This window comes from Myodes glareolus, chromosome 20 (genome assembly GCF_982192425.1).
Source record: "Myodes glareolus chromosome 20, mMyoGla1.1, whole genome shotgun sequence".
NCBI classification, from domain to species: Eukaryota; Metazoa; Chordata; class Mammalia; order Rodentia; family Cricetidae; genus Myodes; species Myodes glareolus.
The window spans coordinates 65,556,458-65,573,811 of NC_142045.1; positions in this window are offsets into that span (position 1 = coordinate 65,556,458).

Sequence of the window (17,354 nt, forward strand, 5' to 3'; positions counted from 1 at the left end):
TGTGTGAAGTGAATGGAGTGTTGCGTCACTTTCTAAATCCTGTATTTTCAGAGAAAATCACTTTCCTTTGAAACTGCCTTAAGCTACTTACAAGCATTCACCAGCAACTCACATGAGTTTCTTTGAAAGAGATGCAGTCTGTTCCAACACTTCAGTTCACAGTGAGAAGTGAATGGAGTATTGCTTCACTTTCTAAATGCTGTCCTTTCAGAGAAAATCACTTTCCTTTGAAAGTGCCTTAAGCTACTTACAAGCATTCACAAGAAACTCACATGCATGTCCCTGAAAGAGAAGCAGTCTGTTCCAACACTTCAATTCACTGTGCGAAGTGAATGGAGTGTTGCTTCACTTTCTAAATGCGCTCCTTTTAGAGAAAATCACTCACTTTTGAAACTACCTGAAGTGACTTACAAGCATTCACAAGAAACTCACATCTGTTTCTCTGAAAGAAAAGCAGTCTGTTCCAACACTTCAATTCACTGTGCAAAGTGAATGGAGTGTTCCTTCACTTTCTAAATGCTGTACCTACAGAAAAAATCACTTTCCTTTGACACTGCCTTAAGCTACCTACAAGGATTCACCAGCATCTCACATGACTTTCTCTGAAAGAGAAGCAGTCTGTTCCAACACTTCAATTCACTGTGCGAAGTCAATGGAGTGTTACTTCACTTTCTAAATGCTGTAGTCACAGAGAAAATCACTTTCCTTTGAATGTGCCTTAAGTTACTTACAAGCATTCACAAGAAACTCACATGCGTTGCTCTGAAAGAGAAGCAGTCTGTTCCAACACTTCAATTCACTGTGCTAAGTAAATGGAGTGTTACTTCACTTTCTAAATGCTGTCCTTTCAGAGAAAATCACTTTCCTTTGAAACTGCCTTAAGCTACTTATAAGCATTCACAAGAAACTAACATGCGTTTCTCTGAAAGAGAAGCAGTCTGTTCCAACACTTCAATTCACTGTGCGAAGTGAATGTGTTGTTGTTTCGTTTTCTAAATGCTGTACTTTCAGAGAAAATCACTCTTCTTTGAAAGTGCCTTAAGCTACTTACAAGCATTCACCAACAACTCTCATGCATTACTCTGAAAGAAAAGAAGTCTGTTCCAACACTTCAATTCAATGTGTGAAGTGAATGGAGTGTTGCTTCACTTTCTAAATGCTGTACTTTCAGAGAAAATCACTTTCCTTTGAAAGTGCCTGAAGCTACTTACAAGCATTCACCAGCAACTCACATGAGTTTCTCTAAAAGAGAAGCAGTCTGTTCCAACACTTCAATTCACTCTGAGAAGTGAATGTGTTGTTGTTTCACTTTCTAAATGCTGTATTTTCAGAGAAAATCACTTTTCTTTGATACTGCCTTAAGCTACTTACAAGCATTCACAAGTGACTCACATGCATTTCTCTGAAAGAGAAGCACTCTGTTCCAACACTTCAATTCACTGTGCGAAGTGAATGGAGTGTTGCTTCACTTTCTACGTGCTGTACTTTCAGAGAAAATCACTTTCTTTGAAAGTGGCTTAAGCTACTTACAAGCATTCACCAACAACTCTCATGCATTACTCTGAAAGAGAAGCAGTCTGTTCCAATACTTCAATTCAATGTGTGAAGTGAATGGAGTGTTGCTTCACTTTCTAAATGCTGTACTTTCTGAGAAAATCACTTTCCTTTGAAAGTGCCTTAAACTACTTGCAAGCATTCACGAGCAACTCACATGAGTTTCTCTGAAAGAGAGGCAGTCTGTTCCAACACTTCAATTCACTGTGCGAAATGAATGGAGTGTTGCTTCACTTTGTAAATGCTGTACTTTCAGAGAAAATCACCTTCTTTGAAAGTGGCTGAACATAATTTTAAGCATTCACAAGAAATTCACATGCATTTCTCTGAAAGAGAAGCAGTCTGTTCCAACACTTCAATTCACTGTGCGAAGTGAATGGAGGGTTGCTTCACTTTCTAAATGCTGTACTTTCAGAGAAAATCACTTTCCTTTGAAACTGCTTTAAGCTACTTGCAAGCATTCACCAGCAACTCACATGACTTTTTCTGAAAGATTAGCAGTCTGTTCCAACACTTCAATTCACTGTGCAAAGTGAATGTGTTGTTGTTTCACTTTCTAAATGCTGTACTTTCAGAGAAAATCACTTTCCTTTGAAACTGCCTTAAGCTTCTTACAAGCATTCACTAGCAACTCACATGAGTTTCTCTGAAAGAGAAGCAGTCTGTTCCAACACTTCAATTCACTGTAAGAAGTGAATGTGTTGTTGTTTCACTTTCTAAGTGCTGTATTTTCAGCGAAAATCACTTTCCTTTGATACTGCCTTAAGCTACTTACGAGCATTCACAAGAAACTCACATGCGTTTCTCTGAAAGAGAAGCACTCTGTTCCAACACTTCAATTCACTGTGTGAAGTGAATGGAGTGTTGCTTCACTTTCTAAATGCTGTAATTTCAGAGAAAATAACTTTCCTTTGATAGCGCCTTAAGCTACTTACAAGCATTCACCAGCAACTCACATGAGTTTCTCTGAAAGAGAGGCAGTCTGTTCCAACACTTCAATTCACTGTGCGAAGTGACTGGAGTGTTGCTTCACTTTCTAAATACTGTATTTTCAGAGAAAATCACTTTCTTTTGACACTGCCTTAAGCTACTTGCAAGCATTCACAAGAAACTCTCATGCGTTTCTCTGAAAGAGAAGCAGTCTGTTCCAACACTTCAATTCACTGTGCGAAGTGAATGGAGTGTTGCTTCACTTTCTAAATGCTGTATATTCAGAGAAAATCACTTTCCTTTGAAAGTGCCTTAAGCTACTTACAAGCATTCACCATCAACTCACATGAGTTTCTCTGAAAGAGAAGCAGTCTGTTCCAACACGTCAATTCACTGTGCGAAGTGAATGTGTTGTTGTTTCGTTTTCTAAATGCTGTACTTTCAGAGAAAATCACTCTTCTTTGAAAGTGCCTTAAGCTACTTACAAGCATTGACCAACAACTCTCATGCATTACTCTGAAAGAGAAGCAGTCTGTTCCAACACTTCAATTCAATGTGTGAAGTAAATGGAGTGTTGCTTCACTTTCTAAATGCTGTACTTTCAGAGAAAATCACTTTCCTTTGAAAGTGCCTGAAGCTACTTACAAGCATTCACCAGGAACTCACATGAGTTTCTCTAAAAGAGAAGCAGTCTGTTCCAACACTTCAATTCACTCTGAGAAGTGAATGTGTTGTTGTTTCACTTTCTAAATGCTGTATTTTCAGAGAAAATCACTTTTCTTTGATACTGCCTTAAGCTACTTACAAGCATTCACCAGCAAATCACATGCATTTCTCTGAAAGAGAAGCAGTCTGTTCCAACACTTCAATTCACTGTGCGAAGGGAATAGAGTGTTGCTTCACTTTCTAAATGCTGTACTTTCAGAAAAAATCATGTTCCTTTGAAACTGCCTTAAGCTACTTGCAAGCATTCACCAGCAACTCACATGCATTTCTCTGAAAGAGAAGCAGTCTGTTCCAACACTTCAATTCACTGTGCGAAGTGAATGGAGGGTTGCTTCACTTTCAAAATGCTGTACTTTCAGAGAAAATCACTTTCCTTTCAACGTGCCTTAAGCTACTTACAAGCATTCACCAGCAACTCACATGCATTTCTCTGAAAGAGAGGAAGTCTGTTCCAACACTTCCATTCACTGTGCGAAGGGAATGGAGTGTTGCTTCACTTTCTAAATGCTGTACTTTCAGAGAAAATCACGTTCCTTTGATAATGCCTTAAGCTACTTGCAAGCATTCACCAGCAACTCACAATCATATTTCTGAAAGAGAAGCAGTCTGTTCCAACTGTTCAATTCACTTTGCGAAGTGAATGGAGGGTTGCTTCACTTTCAAAATGCTGTCCTTTCAGAGAAAATCACTTTCCCTTGAAAGTGCCTTAAGCTAAATATAAGCATTCACAAGAAACTCACATGCATTTCTCTGAAAGAGAAGCAGTTTGTTCCAACACTTCAATTCACTCTCCGAAGTGAATGGAGTGTTGATTCACTTTCTAAATGCTGTAGTTACAGAGATAATCACTTTCTATTGAAACTGCCTTAAGCTTCTTACAAGCATTCACCAGCAAATCACATGCGTTTTTCTGAAAGAGAAGCTGTCTGTTCCAACACTTCAATTCACTGTGCAAAGTGAATGTAGTGTTGCATCACATTCTAAATGCTGTACTTTCAGATAAAATCACTTTCCTTTGAAAGTGCCTTAAGCTACTTACAAGCATTCACCAGCAACTCACATGAGTTTCTCTGAAAGAGAAGCAGTCTGTTCCAATACTTCAATTCAATGTGTGAAGTGAATGGAGTGTTGCTTCACTTTCTAAATGCTGTACTTTCTGAGAAAATCACTTTCCTTTGAAAGTGCCTTAAACTACTTGCAAGCATTCACGAGCAACTCACATGAGTTTCTCTGAAAGAGAGGCAGTCTGTTCCAACACTTCAATTCACTGTGCGAAATGAATGGAGTGTTGCTTCACTTTGTAAATGCTGTAATTTCAGAGAAAATCACCTTCTTTGAAAGTGGCTGAACATAATTTTAAGCATTCACAAGAAATTCACATGCATTTCTCTGAAAGAGAAGCAGTCTGTTCCAACACTTCAATTCACTGTGCGAAGTGAATGGAGGGTTGCTTCACTTTCTAAATGCTGTACTTTCAGAGAAAATCACTTTCCTTTGAAACTGCTTTAAGCTACTTACAAACATTCACCAGCAACTCACATGACTTTTTCTGAAAGATTAGCAGTCTGTTCCAACACTTCAATTCACTGTGCGAAGTGAATGTGTTGTTGTTTCACTTTCTAAATGCTGTACTTTCAGAGAAAATCACTTTCCTGTGAAACTGCCTTAAGCTTCTTACAAGCATTCACTAGCAACTCACATGAGTTTCTCTGAAAGAGAAGCAGTCTGTTCCAACACTTCAATTCACTGTAAGAAGTGAATGTGTTGTTGTTTCACTTTCTAAATGCTGTATTTTCAGCGAAAATCACTTTCCTTTGATACTGCCTTAAGCTACTTACAAGCATTCACAAGAAACACACATGCGTTTCTCTGAAAGAGAAGCACTCTGTTCCAACACTTCAATTCACTGTGCGAAGTGAATGGAGTGTTGCTTCACTTTCTAAATGCTGTAATTTCAGAGAAAATAACTTTCCTTTGATAGCGCCTTAAGCTACTTACAAGCATTCACCAGCAACTCACATGAGTTTCTCTGAAAGAGAGGCAGTCTGTTCCAACACTTCAATTCACTGTGCGAAGTGACTGGAGTGTTGCTTCACTTTCTAAATGCTGTACTTTCAGAGAAAATCACTTTCTTTGACACTGCCTTAAGCTACTTGCAAGCATTCACAAGAAACTCTCATACGTTTCTCTGAAAGAGAAGCAGTCTGTTCCAACACTTCAATTCACTGTGCGAAGTGAATGGAGTGTTGCTTCTATTTCTAAATGCTGTACTTTCAGAGAAAACCACTTTCCTTTGAAACTGCCTTAAGCTACTTACAAGCATTCACCAGCAACTCACATGAGTTTCTCTGAAAGAGAAGCAGTCTGTTCCAACACTTCAATTCACTCTGAGAAGTGAATGTGTTGTTGTTTCACTTTCTAAATGCTGTACTTTCAGAGAAAATCACTTTCCTTTGAAACTGCCTTAAGCTACTTACAAGCATTCACCAGCAACTCACATGCATTTCTCTGAAAGAGAAGCAGTCTGTTTCAACACTTCAATTCACTGTGCGAAATGAATGGAGTGTTGCTTCACTTTCTAAATGCTGTACTTTCAGAGAAAATCACTTTCTTTGAAAGTGCCTGAACATAATTTTAAGCATTCACAAAAAATTCACATGCATTTCTCTGAAAGAGAACCAGTCTGTTCCAACACTTCAATTCACTGTGCGAAGTGAATGGAGGGTTGCGTCACTTTCTAAATGCTGTACTTTCAGAGAAAATCCCTTTCCTTTGAAACTGCCTTAAGCTACTTACAAGCATTCACCAGCAACTCACATGACTTTTTCTGAAAGATTAGCAGTCTGTTCCAACACTTCAATTCACTGTGCGAAGTGAATGTGTTGTTGTTTCACTTTCTAAATGCTGTATTTTCAGAGAAAATCTCTTTCCTTTGATACTGCCTTAAGCTACTTACAAGCATTCACAACAAACTCACATGCGTTTTTCTGAAAGAGAAGCAGTCTGTTCCAACACTTCAATTCACTGTGAGAAGTGAATGGAGTGTTGCTTCACTTTCTAAATGCTGTCCTTTCAGAGAAAATCACTTTCCTTTGAAAGTGCCTTAAGCTACTTACAAGCATTCAACAGAAATTCACATGCGTTTCTCTGAAAGAGAAGCAGTCTGTTCCAACACGTCAATTCACTGTGCGAAGTGAATGTGTTGTTGTTTCGTTTTCTAAATGCTGTACTTTCAGAGAAAATCACTCTTCTTTGAAAGTGCCTTAAGCTACTTACAAGCATTGACCAACAACTCTCATGCATTACTATGAAAGAGAAGCAGTCTGTTCCAACACTTCAATTCAATGTGTGAAGTGAATGGAGTGTTGCTTCACTTTCTAAATGCTGTACTTTCTGAGAAAATCACTTTCCTTTGAAAGTGCCTTAAACTACTTGCAAGCATTCACGAGCAACTCACATGAGTTTCTCTGAAAGAGAGGCAGTCTGTTCCAACACTTCAATTCACTGTGCGAAATGAATGGAGTGTTGCTTCACTTTGTAAATGCTGTAATTTCAGAGAAAATCACCTTCTTTGAAAGTGGCTGAACATAATTTTAAGCATTCACAAGAAATTCACATGCATTTCTCTGAAAGAGAAGCAGTCTGTTCCAACACTTCAATTCACTGTGCGAAGTGAATGGAGGGTTGCTTCACTTTCTAAATGCTGTACTTTCAGAGAAAATCACTTTCCTTTGAAACTGCTTTAAGCTACTTACAAGCATTCACCAGCAACTCACATGACTTTTTCTGAAAGATTAGCACTCTGTTCCAACATTTCAATTCACTGTGCGAAGTGAATGTGTTGTTGTTTCACTTTCTAAATGCTGTACTTTCAGAGAAAATCACTTTCCTGTGAAACTGCCTTAAGCTTCTTACAAGCATTCACTAGCAACTCACATGAGTTTCTCTGAAAGAGAAGCAGTCTGTTCCAACACTTCAATTCACTGTAAGAAGTGAATGTGTTGTTGTTTCACTTTCTAAATGCTGTATTTTCAGCGAAAATCACTTTCCTTTGATACTGCCTTAAGCTACTTACAAGCATTCACAAGAAACTCACATGCGTTTCTCTGAAAGAGAAGCACTCTGTTCCAACACTTCAATTCACTGTGCGAAGTGAATGGAGTGTTGCTTCACTTTCTAAATGCTGTAATTTCAGAGAAAATAACTTTCCTTTGATAGCACCTTAAGCTACTTACAAGCATTCACCAGCAACTCACATGAGTTTCTCTGAAAGAGAGGCAGTCTGTTCCAACACTTCAATTCACTGTGCGAAGTGACTGGAGTGTTGCTTCACTTTCTAAATGCTGTACTTTCAGAGAAAATCACTTTCTTTTTACAATGCCTTAAGCTACTTGCAAGCATTCACAAGAAACTCTCATGCGTTTCTCTGAAAGAGAAGCAGTCTGTTCCAACACTTCAATTCACTGTGCGAAGTGAATGGAGTGTTGCTTCTATTTCTAAATGCTGTACTTTCAGAGAAAATCACTTTCCTTTGAAACTGAATTAAGCTACTTACAAGCATTCACCAGCAACTCACATGAGTTTCTCTGAAAGAGAAGCAGTCTGTTCCAACACTTCAATTCATTCTGCGAAGTGAATGTGTTGTTGTTTCACTTTCTAAATGCTGTACTTTCAGAGAAAATCACTTTCCTTTGAAACTGCCTTAAGCTACTTACAAGCATTCACCAGCAACTCACATGCATTTCTCTGAAAGAGAAGCAGTCTGTTTCAACACTTCAATTCACTGTGCGAAATGAATGGAGTGTTGCTTCACTTTCTAAATGCTGTACTTTCAGAGAAAATCACTTTCTTTGAAAGTGCCTGAACATAATTTTAAGCATTCACAAAAAATTCACATGCATTTCTCTGAAAGAGAACCAGTCTGTTCCAACACTTCAATTCACTGTGCGAAGTGAATTGAGGGTTGCGTCACTTTCTAAATGCTGTACTTTCAGAGAAAATCCCTTTCCTTTGAAACTGCCTTAAGCTACTTACAAGCATTCACCAGCAACTCACATGACTTTTTCTGAAAGATTAGCAGTCTGTTCCAACACTTCAATTCACTGTGCGAAGTGAATGTGTTGTTGTTTCACTTTCTAAATGCTGTATTTTCAGAGAAAATCACTTTCCTTTGATACTGCCTTAAGCTACTTACAAGCATTCACAACAAACTCACATGCGTTTTTCTGAAAGAGAAGCAGTCTGTTCCAACACTTCAATTCACTGTGAGAAGTGAATGGAGTGTTGCTTCACTTTCTAAATGCTGTCCTTTCAGAGAAAATCACTTTCCTTTGAATGTGCCTTAAGCTACTTACAAGGATTCACCAGCAACTCACATGAGTTTCTCTGAAAGAGAAGCAGTCTGTTCCAACTCTTCAATTCACTGTGCGAAGTGAATGGAGTGTTGCGTCACTTTTTAAATGCTGTACTTTCAGAGAAAATCTCTTTCCTTTCAAAGTACCTTAAGCTACTTACAATCATTCACCAGCAACTCACATACATTTCTCTGAAGGAGAAGCAGTCTGTTCCAACTCTTCAATTCACTGTGCGAAGTGAATGGAGTGTTGAGTCACTTTCGAAATGCTGTACTTTCAGAGAAAATCACTTTCCTTTCAAAGTACCTAAAGCTACTTACAAGCATTCACCAGCAACTCACCTGAGTTTCTCTGAAAGAAAAGCAGTCTGTTCCAACACTTTAATTCACTGTGTGAAGTGAATGGAGTGTTCTGTCACTTTCTTAATCCTGTACTTTCAGAGAAAAGCACTTTCCTTTGAAAGTACCTTAAGCTACTTACAAGCATTCACCAGCAACTCACATGAGTTTCTCTGAAAGAGAAGCAGTCTGTTCCAACACTTCAATTCATTCTGCAAAGTGAATGTGTTGTTGTTTCGTTTTCTAAATGCTGTACTTTCAGAGAAAATCACTCTTCTTTGAAAGTGCCTTAAGCTACTTACAAGCATTCACCAACAACTCTCATGCATTACTCTGAAAGAGAAGCAGTCTGTTACAATACTTCAATTCAATGTGTGAAGTGAATGGAGTGTTGCTTCTCTTTCTAAATGCTGTATTTTCAGAGAAAATCACTTTTCTTTGATACTGCCTTAAGCTACTTACAAGCATTCACAAGAAACTCACATGCGTTTCTCTGAAAGAGAAGCACTCTGTTCCAACACTTCAATTCACTGTGCGAAGTGAATGGAGTGTTGCTTCACTTTCTAAATGCTGTAATTTCAGAGAAAATAACTTTCCTTTGATAGCGCCTTAAGCTACTTACAAGCATTCACCAGCAACTCACATGAGTTTCTCTGAAAGAGAGGCAGTCTGTTCCAACACTTCAATTCACTGTGCGAAGTGACTGGAGTGTTGCTTCACTTTCTAAAAGCTGTACTTTCAGAGAAAATCACTTTCCTTTGACACTGCCTTAAGCTACTTGCAAGCATTCACAAGAAAATCTCATGCATTTCTCTGAAAGAAAAGCACTCTGTTCCAACACTTCAATTCAATGTGCGAAGTGAATGGAGTGTTGCTTCAATTTCTAACTGCTGTACTTTCAGAGAAAATCACTTTCCTTTGAAACTGAATTAAGCTACTTACAAGCATTCACCAGCAACTCACATGAGTTTCTCTGAAAGAGAAGCAGTCTGTTCCAACACTTCAATTCACAGTGCAAAGTGAATGGAGTGTTGCTTCAATTTCTAAATGCTGTACTTTCTGAGAAAATCACTTTCCTTTGAAAGTGCCTTAAACTACTTGCAAGCATTCACGAGCAACTCACATGAGTTTCTCTGAAAGAGAAGCAGTCTGTACCAACACTTCAATTCACTGTGCAAAGTGAATGGAGTTTTGCTTCATTTTCTTCATGCTGTACATTCAGAGAAAATAACTTTCCTTTGATAGCGCCTTAAGCTAATTACAAGCATTCACCAACAATTCACATGAGTTTCTCTGAAAGAGAGGCAGTCTGTTCCAACACTTCAATTCACTGTGCGAAATGAATGGAGTGTTGCTTCACTTTGTAAATGCTGTAATTTCAGAGAAAATCACCTTCTTTGAAAGTGGCTGAACATAATTTTAAGCATTCACAAGAAATTCACATGCATTTCTCTGAAAGAGAAGCAGTCTGTTCCAACACTTCAATTCACTGTGCGAAGTGAATGGAGGGTTGCTTCACTTTCTAAATGCTGTACTTTCAGAGAAAATCACTTTCCTTTGAAACTGCTTTAAGCTACTTACAAGCATTCACCAGCAACTCACATGACTTTTTCTGAAAGATTAGCAGTCTGTTCCAACACTTCAATTCACTGTGCGAAGTGAATGTGTTGTTGTTTCACTTTCTAAATGCTGTACTTTCAGAGAAAATCACTTTCCTTTGATACTGCCTTAAGCTACTTACAAGCATTCACAAGAAACTCACATGCGTTTCTCTGAAAGAGAAGCAGTCTGTTCCAACACTTCAATTCACTGTGCGAAGTGAATGGAGTGTTGCTTCACTTCCTAAATGCTGTAATTTCAGAGAAAATAACTTTCCTTTGATAGCGCCTTAAGCTACTTACAAGCATTCACCAGCAACTCACATGAGTTTCTCTGAAAGAGAGGCAGTCTGTTCCAACACTTCAATTCACTGTGCGAAGTGACTGGAGTGTTGCTTCATTTTCTAAATGCTGTACTTTCAGAGAAAATCACTTTCCTTTGAAACTGCCTTAAACTACTTACAAGCATTCACCAGCAACTCACATGAGTTTCTCTAAAAGAGAAGCAGTCTGTTCCAACTCTTCAATTCACTGTGCGAAGTGAATGGAGTGTTGCGTCAATTTTTAAATGCTGTACTTTCAGAGAAAATCTCTTTCCTTTCAAAGTACCTTAATCTACTTACAAGCATTCACCAGCAACTCACATGAGTTTCTCTGAAAGAGAAGCTGTCTCTTCCAACTCTTCAATTCACTGTGCGAAGTGAATGCCTTGTTGTTTCACTTACTAAATGCTGTACTTTCAGAGAAAATCACTCTTCTTTGAAGGTGCCTTAAGCTACTTACAAGCATTCACCAACAACTCTCATGCATTTCTCTGAAAGAGAAGCAGTTTGTTCCAACACTTCAATTCAATGTGCGAAGTGAATGGAGTGTTGCTTCACTTTCTAAATCTGTACTTTCAGAGAAAATCACTCTTCTTTGAAACTGCCTTAAGCTACTTACAAGCATTCACAAGCAACTCACATGCATTTCTCTGAAAGAGAAGCAGTCTGTTCCAACATTTCAATTCACTGTGCAAAGTGAATGGAGTGTTGCTTCACTTTCTAAATGCTGTACTTTCAGAGAAAATCACTTTCTTTGAAAGTGCCTTAAGATAATTATAAGCATTCACAAGAAACTCACATGCATTTCTCTGAAAGAGAAGCAGTCTGTTCCAACACTTCAATTCATTGTGCGAAGTGAATGGAGGGTTGCTTCACTTTCTAAATGCTGTACTTTCAGAGAAAATCACTTTCCTTTGAAACTGCCTTAAGCTACTTACAAGCATTCACCAGTAACTCACATGAGTTTCTCTGAAAGAGAAGCAGTCTGTTCCAACACTTCAATTCACTGTCAGAAGTGAATGTGTTGTTGTTTCACTTTCTAAATGCTGTATTTTCAGAGAAAATCACTTTCCTTTGATACTGCCTTAAGCTACTTACAAGCATTCACAAGAAACTCACATGCGTTTCTCTGAAAGAGAAGCAGTCTGTTCCAAAACTTCAATTCACTGTGCGAAGTGAATGGAGTGTTGCTTCACTTATTAAATGCTGTAATTTCAGAGAAAATCACTTTCCTTTGAAAGTGCCTTAAGCTACTTACAAGCATTCACCAGCAACTCACATGAGTTTCTCTGAAAGAGAAGCAGTCTGTTCCAACGCTTCAATTCACTGTGCAAAGTGAATGGAGTGTTGATTCACTTTCTAAATGCTGTACTTTCAGAGAAAATCACTTTCCTTTGAAACTGCCTTAAACTACTTACAAGCATTCACCAGCAACTCACATGAGTTTCTCTGAAAGGGAATCAGTCTGTTCCAACTCTTCAATTCACTGTGCGAAGTGAATGGAGTGTTGCGTCACTTTCTAAACGCTGTATTTTCAGAGAAAATCACTTTCCTTTCAAAGTACCTTAAGCGACTTACAAGCATTCATCAGCAACTCACATGAATTTCTCTGAAAGAGAAGCAGTCTGTTCCAACACTTCAATTCACTGTGCGAAGTCAATGTGTTGTTGTTTCACTTTCTAAATGCTGTACTTTCAGAGAAAATCACTTTCCTTTGAAACTGCCTTAAGCTACTTACAAGCATTCATAAGAAACTCACATGCGTTTCTCTGAAAGAGAAGCAGTCTGTTCCAACACTTCAATTCACTGTGCGAAGTGATTGGAGTTTTGCTTCACTTTCAAAATGCTGTAATTTCAGAGAAAATCACTTTCCTTTGAAAGTGCCTTAAGCTACTTACAAGCATTCATCAGCAACTCACATGAGTTTCTCTGAAAGAGAAGCAGTCTGTTCCAACACTTCATTTCACTCTGCAAAGTGAATGGAGTGTTGCTTCACTTTCTAAATGCTGTACTTTCAGAGAAAATCACTTTCCTTTGAAACCGCCTTGAACTACTTATAAGCATTCACCATCAACTCACATGAGTTTCTCTGAAAGAGAAGCAGTCTGTTCCAACTCTTCAATTCACTGTGCGAAGTGAATGGAGTGTTGCTTCACTTTCTAAATGCTGTACTTTCAGAGAAAATCACTTTCTTTGAAAGTGCCTTAAGATAATTATAAGCATTCACAAGAAACTCACATGCATTTCTCTGAAAGAGAAGCAGTCTGTTCCAACACTTCAATTCACTGTGCGAAGTGAATGGAGGGTTGCTTCACTTTCTAAATGCTGTACTTTCAGAGAAAATCACTTTCCTTTGAAAGTGCCTTAAGCTACTTACAAGCATTCACCAGCAACTCACATGAGTTTCTCTGAAAGAGAAGCAGTCTGTTTCAACTCTTCAATTCACTGTGAGAAGTGAAAGTGTTGTTGTTTCACTTTCTAAATGCTGTATTTTCAGAGAAAATCACTTTCCTTTGATACTGCCTTAAGCTATTACAAGCATTCACAAGAAACTCACATGCGTTTCTCTGAAAGAGAAGCAGTCTGTTCCAAAACTTCAATTCACTGTGCGAAGTGAATGGAGTTTTGCTTCACTTTCTAAATGCTGTAATTTCAGAGAAAATCACTTTCCTTTGAAAGTGCCTTAAGCTACTTACAAGCATTCACCAGCAACTCACATGAGTTTCTCTGAAAGAGAAGCAGTCTGTTCCAACACTTCAATTCACTGTGCAAAGTGAATGGAGTGTTGATTCACTTTCTAAATGCTGTACTTTCAGAGAAAATCACTTTCCTTTGAAACTGCCTTAAACTACTTACAAACATTCACCAGCAACTCACATGAGTTTCTCTGAAAGGGAATCAGTCGGTTCCAACTCTTCAATTCACTGTGCGAAGTGAATGGAGTGTTGCGTCACTTTCTAAACACTGTACTTTCAGAGAAAATCACTTTCCTTTCAAAGTACCTTAAGCGACTTACAAGCATTCATCAGCAACTCACATGAATTTCTCTGAAAGAGAAGCAGTCTGTTCCAACACTTCAATTTACTGTGCAAAGTCAATGTTTTGTTGTTTCACTTTCTAAATGCTGTAATTTCAGAGAAAATCACTTTCCTTTGAAACTGCCTTAAGCTACTTACAAGCATTCACCAGCATCTCACATGAGTTTCTCTGAAACAGAAGCAGTCTGTTCCAACATTTCAATTCACTGTGTGAAGTGAATGGAGTGTTGCGTCACTTTCTAAATCCTGTATTTTCAAAGAAAATCACTTTCCTTTGAAACTGCCTTAAGCTACTTACAAGCATTCACCAGCAACTCACATGAGTTTCTCTGAAAGAGAAGCAGTCTGTTCCAACACTTCAATTCACTGTGCAAAGTGAATGGAGTGTTGATTCACTTTCTAAATGCTGTACTTTCAGAGAAAATCACTTTCCTTTGAAACTGCCTTAAACTACTTACAAGCATTCACCAGCAACTCACATGAGTTTCTCTGAAAGGGAATCAGTCTGTTCCAACTCTTCAATTCACTGTGCGAAGTGAATGGAGTGTTGCGTCACTTTCTAAACGCTGTACTTTCAGAGAAAATCACTTTCCTTTCAAAGTACCTTAAGCGACTTACAATCATTCACCAGCAACTCACATGAATTTCTCTGAAAGAGAAGCAGTCTGTTCCAACACTTCAATTCACTGTGCGAAGTCAATGTGTTGTTGTTTCACTTTCTAAATGCTGTACTTTCAGAGAAAATCACTTTCCTTTGAAACTGCCTTTAGCTACTTACAAGCATTCACCAGCAACTCACATGAGTTTCTCTGAAACAGAAGCAGTCTGTTCCAACACTTCAGTTCACAGTGAGAAGTGAATGGAGTATTGCTTCACTTTCTAAATGCTGTCCTTTCAGAGAAAATCACTTTCCTTTGAAAGTGCCTTAAGCTACTTACAAGCATTCACAAAAAACTCACATGCATTTCCCTGAAAGAGAAGCAGTCTGTTCCAACACTTCAAATCACTGTGCGAAGTGAATGGAGTGTTGCTTAACTTTCTAAATGCGCTCCTTTTAGAGAAAATCACTCTCTTTTGAAACTACCTGAAGTGACTTACAAGCATTCACAAGAAACTCACATCTGTTTCTCTGAAAGAGAAGCAGTCTGTTCCAACACTTCAATTCACTGTGCGAAGTGATTGGAGTTTTGCTTCACTTTCAAAATGCTGTAATTTCAGAGAAAATCACTTTCCTTTGAAAGTGCCTTAAGCTACTTACAAGCATTCATCAGCAACTCACATGAGTTTCTCTGAAAGAGAAGCAGTCTGTTCCAACACTTCATTTCACTCTGCAAAGTGAATGGAGTGTTGCTTCACTTTCTAAATGCTGTACTTTCAGAGAAAATCACTTTCCTTTGAAACCGCCTTGAACTACTTATAAGCATTCACCATCAACTCACATGAGTTTCTCTGAAAGAGAAGCAGTCTGTTCCAACTCTTCAATTCACTGTGCGAAGTGAATGGAGTGTTGCTTCACTTTCTAAATGCTGTACTTTCAGAGAAAATCACTTTCTTTGAAAGTGCCTTAAGATGATTATAAGCATTCACAAGAAACTCACATGCATTTCTCTGAAAGAGAAGCAGTCTGTTCCAACACTTCAATTCACTGTGCGAAGTGAATGGAGGGTTGCTTCACTTTCTAAATGCTGTACTTTCAGAGAAAATCACTTTCCTTTGAAAGTGCCTTAAGCTACTTACAAGCATTCACCAGCAACTCACATGAGTTTCTCTGAAAGAGAAGCAGTCTGTTTCAACACTTCAATTCACTGTGAGAAGTGAAAGTGTTGTTGTTTCACTTTCTAAATGCTGTATTTTCAGAGAAAATCACTTTCCTTTGATACTGCCTTAAGCTATTACAAGCATTCACAAGAAACTCACATGCGTTTCTCTGAAAGAGAAGCAGTCTGTTCCAAAACTTCAATTCACTGTGCGAAGTGAATGGAGTTTTGCTTCACTTTGTAAATGCTGTAATTTCAGAGAAAATCACTTTCCTTTGAAAGTGCCTTAAGCTACTTACAAGCATTCACCAGTAACTCACATGAGTTTCTCTGAAAGAGAAGCAGTCTGTTCCATCACTTCAATTCACTGTCAGAAGTGAATGTGTTGTTGTTTCACTTTCTAAATGCTGTATTTTCAGAGAAAATCACTTTCCTTTGATGCTGCCTTAAGCTACTTACAAGCATTCACAAGAAACTCACATGCGTTTCTCTGAAAGAGAAGCAGTCTGTTCCAACACTTCAATTCACTGTGCGAAGTGAATGGAGTGTTCCTTCACATTTTAAATGCTGTCCTTTCAGAGAAAATCACTTTCCTTTGAACGTGCCTTAAACTACTTACAAGCATTCACAAAAAACTCACATTAGTTTCTCTGAAAGAGAAGCAGTCTGTTCCAACACTTCAATTCACTGTTCGAAGTGAATGGAGTGTTGCTTCACTTTCTAAATGCTGTACCTTCAGAAAAAATCACTTTCTTTTGACACTGCCTTAAGCTACCTACAAGCATTCACCAGCATCTCACATGCATTTCTCTGAAAGAGAAGCAGTCTGTTCCAATACTTCAATTCACTGTGCGAAGTCAATGGAGTGTTGCTTCACTTTCTAAATCTGTACTTTCAGAGAAAATCACTTTCTTTTGATACTGCCTTAAGCTACTTACAAGCATTCATAAGAAACTCACATGCGTTTCTCTGAAAGAGAAGCAGTCTGTTCCAACACTTCAATTCACTGTGCAAAGTGAATGGAGTGTTGATTCACTTTCTAAATGCTGTACTTTCTGAGAAAATCACTCTCCTTTGAAAGTGCCTTAAACTACTTGCAAGCATTCACGAGCAACTCACATGAGTTTCTCTGAAAGAGAGGCAGTCTGTTCCAACACTTCAATTCACTGTGCGAAATGAATGGAGTGTTGCTTCACTTTGTAAATGCTGTAATTTCAGAGAAAATCACCTTCTTTGAAAGTGGCTGAACATAATTTTAAGCATTCACAAGAAATTCACATGCATTTCTCTGAAAGAGAAGCAGTCTGTTCCAACACTTCAATTCACTGTGCGAAGTGAATGGAGGGTTGCTTCACTTTCTAAATGCTGTACTTTCAGAGAAAATCACTTTCCTTTGAAACTGCTTTAAGCTACTTACAAGCATTCACCAGCAACTCACATGACTTTTTCTGAAAGATTAGCAGTCTGTTCCAACATTTCAATTCACTGTCCGAAGTGAATGTGTTGTTGTTTCACTTTCTAAATGCTGTACTTTCAGAGAAAATCACTTTCCTGTGAAACTGCCTTAAGCTTCTTACAAGCATTCACTAGCAACTCACATGAGTTTCTCTGAAAGAGAAGCAGTCTGTTCCAACACTTCAATTCACTGTAAGAAGTGAATGTGTTGTTGTTTCACTTTCTAAATGCTGTATTTTCAGCGAAAATCACTTTCCTTTGATACTGCCTTAAGCTACTTA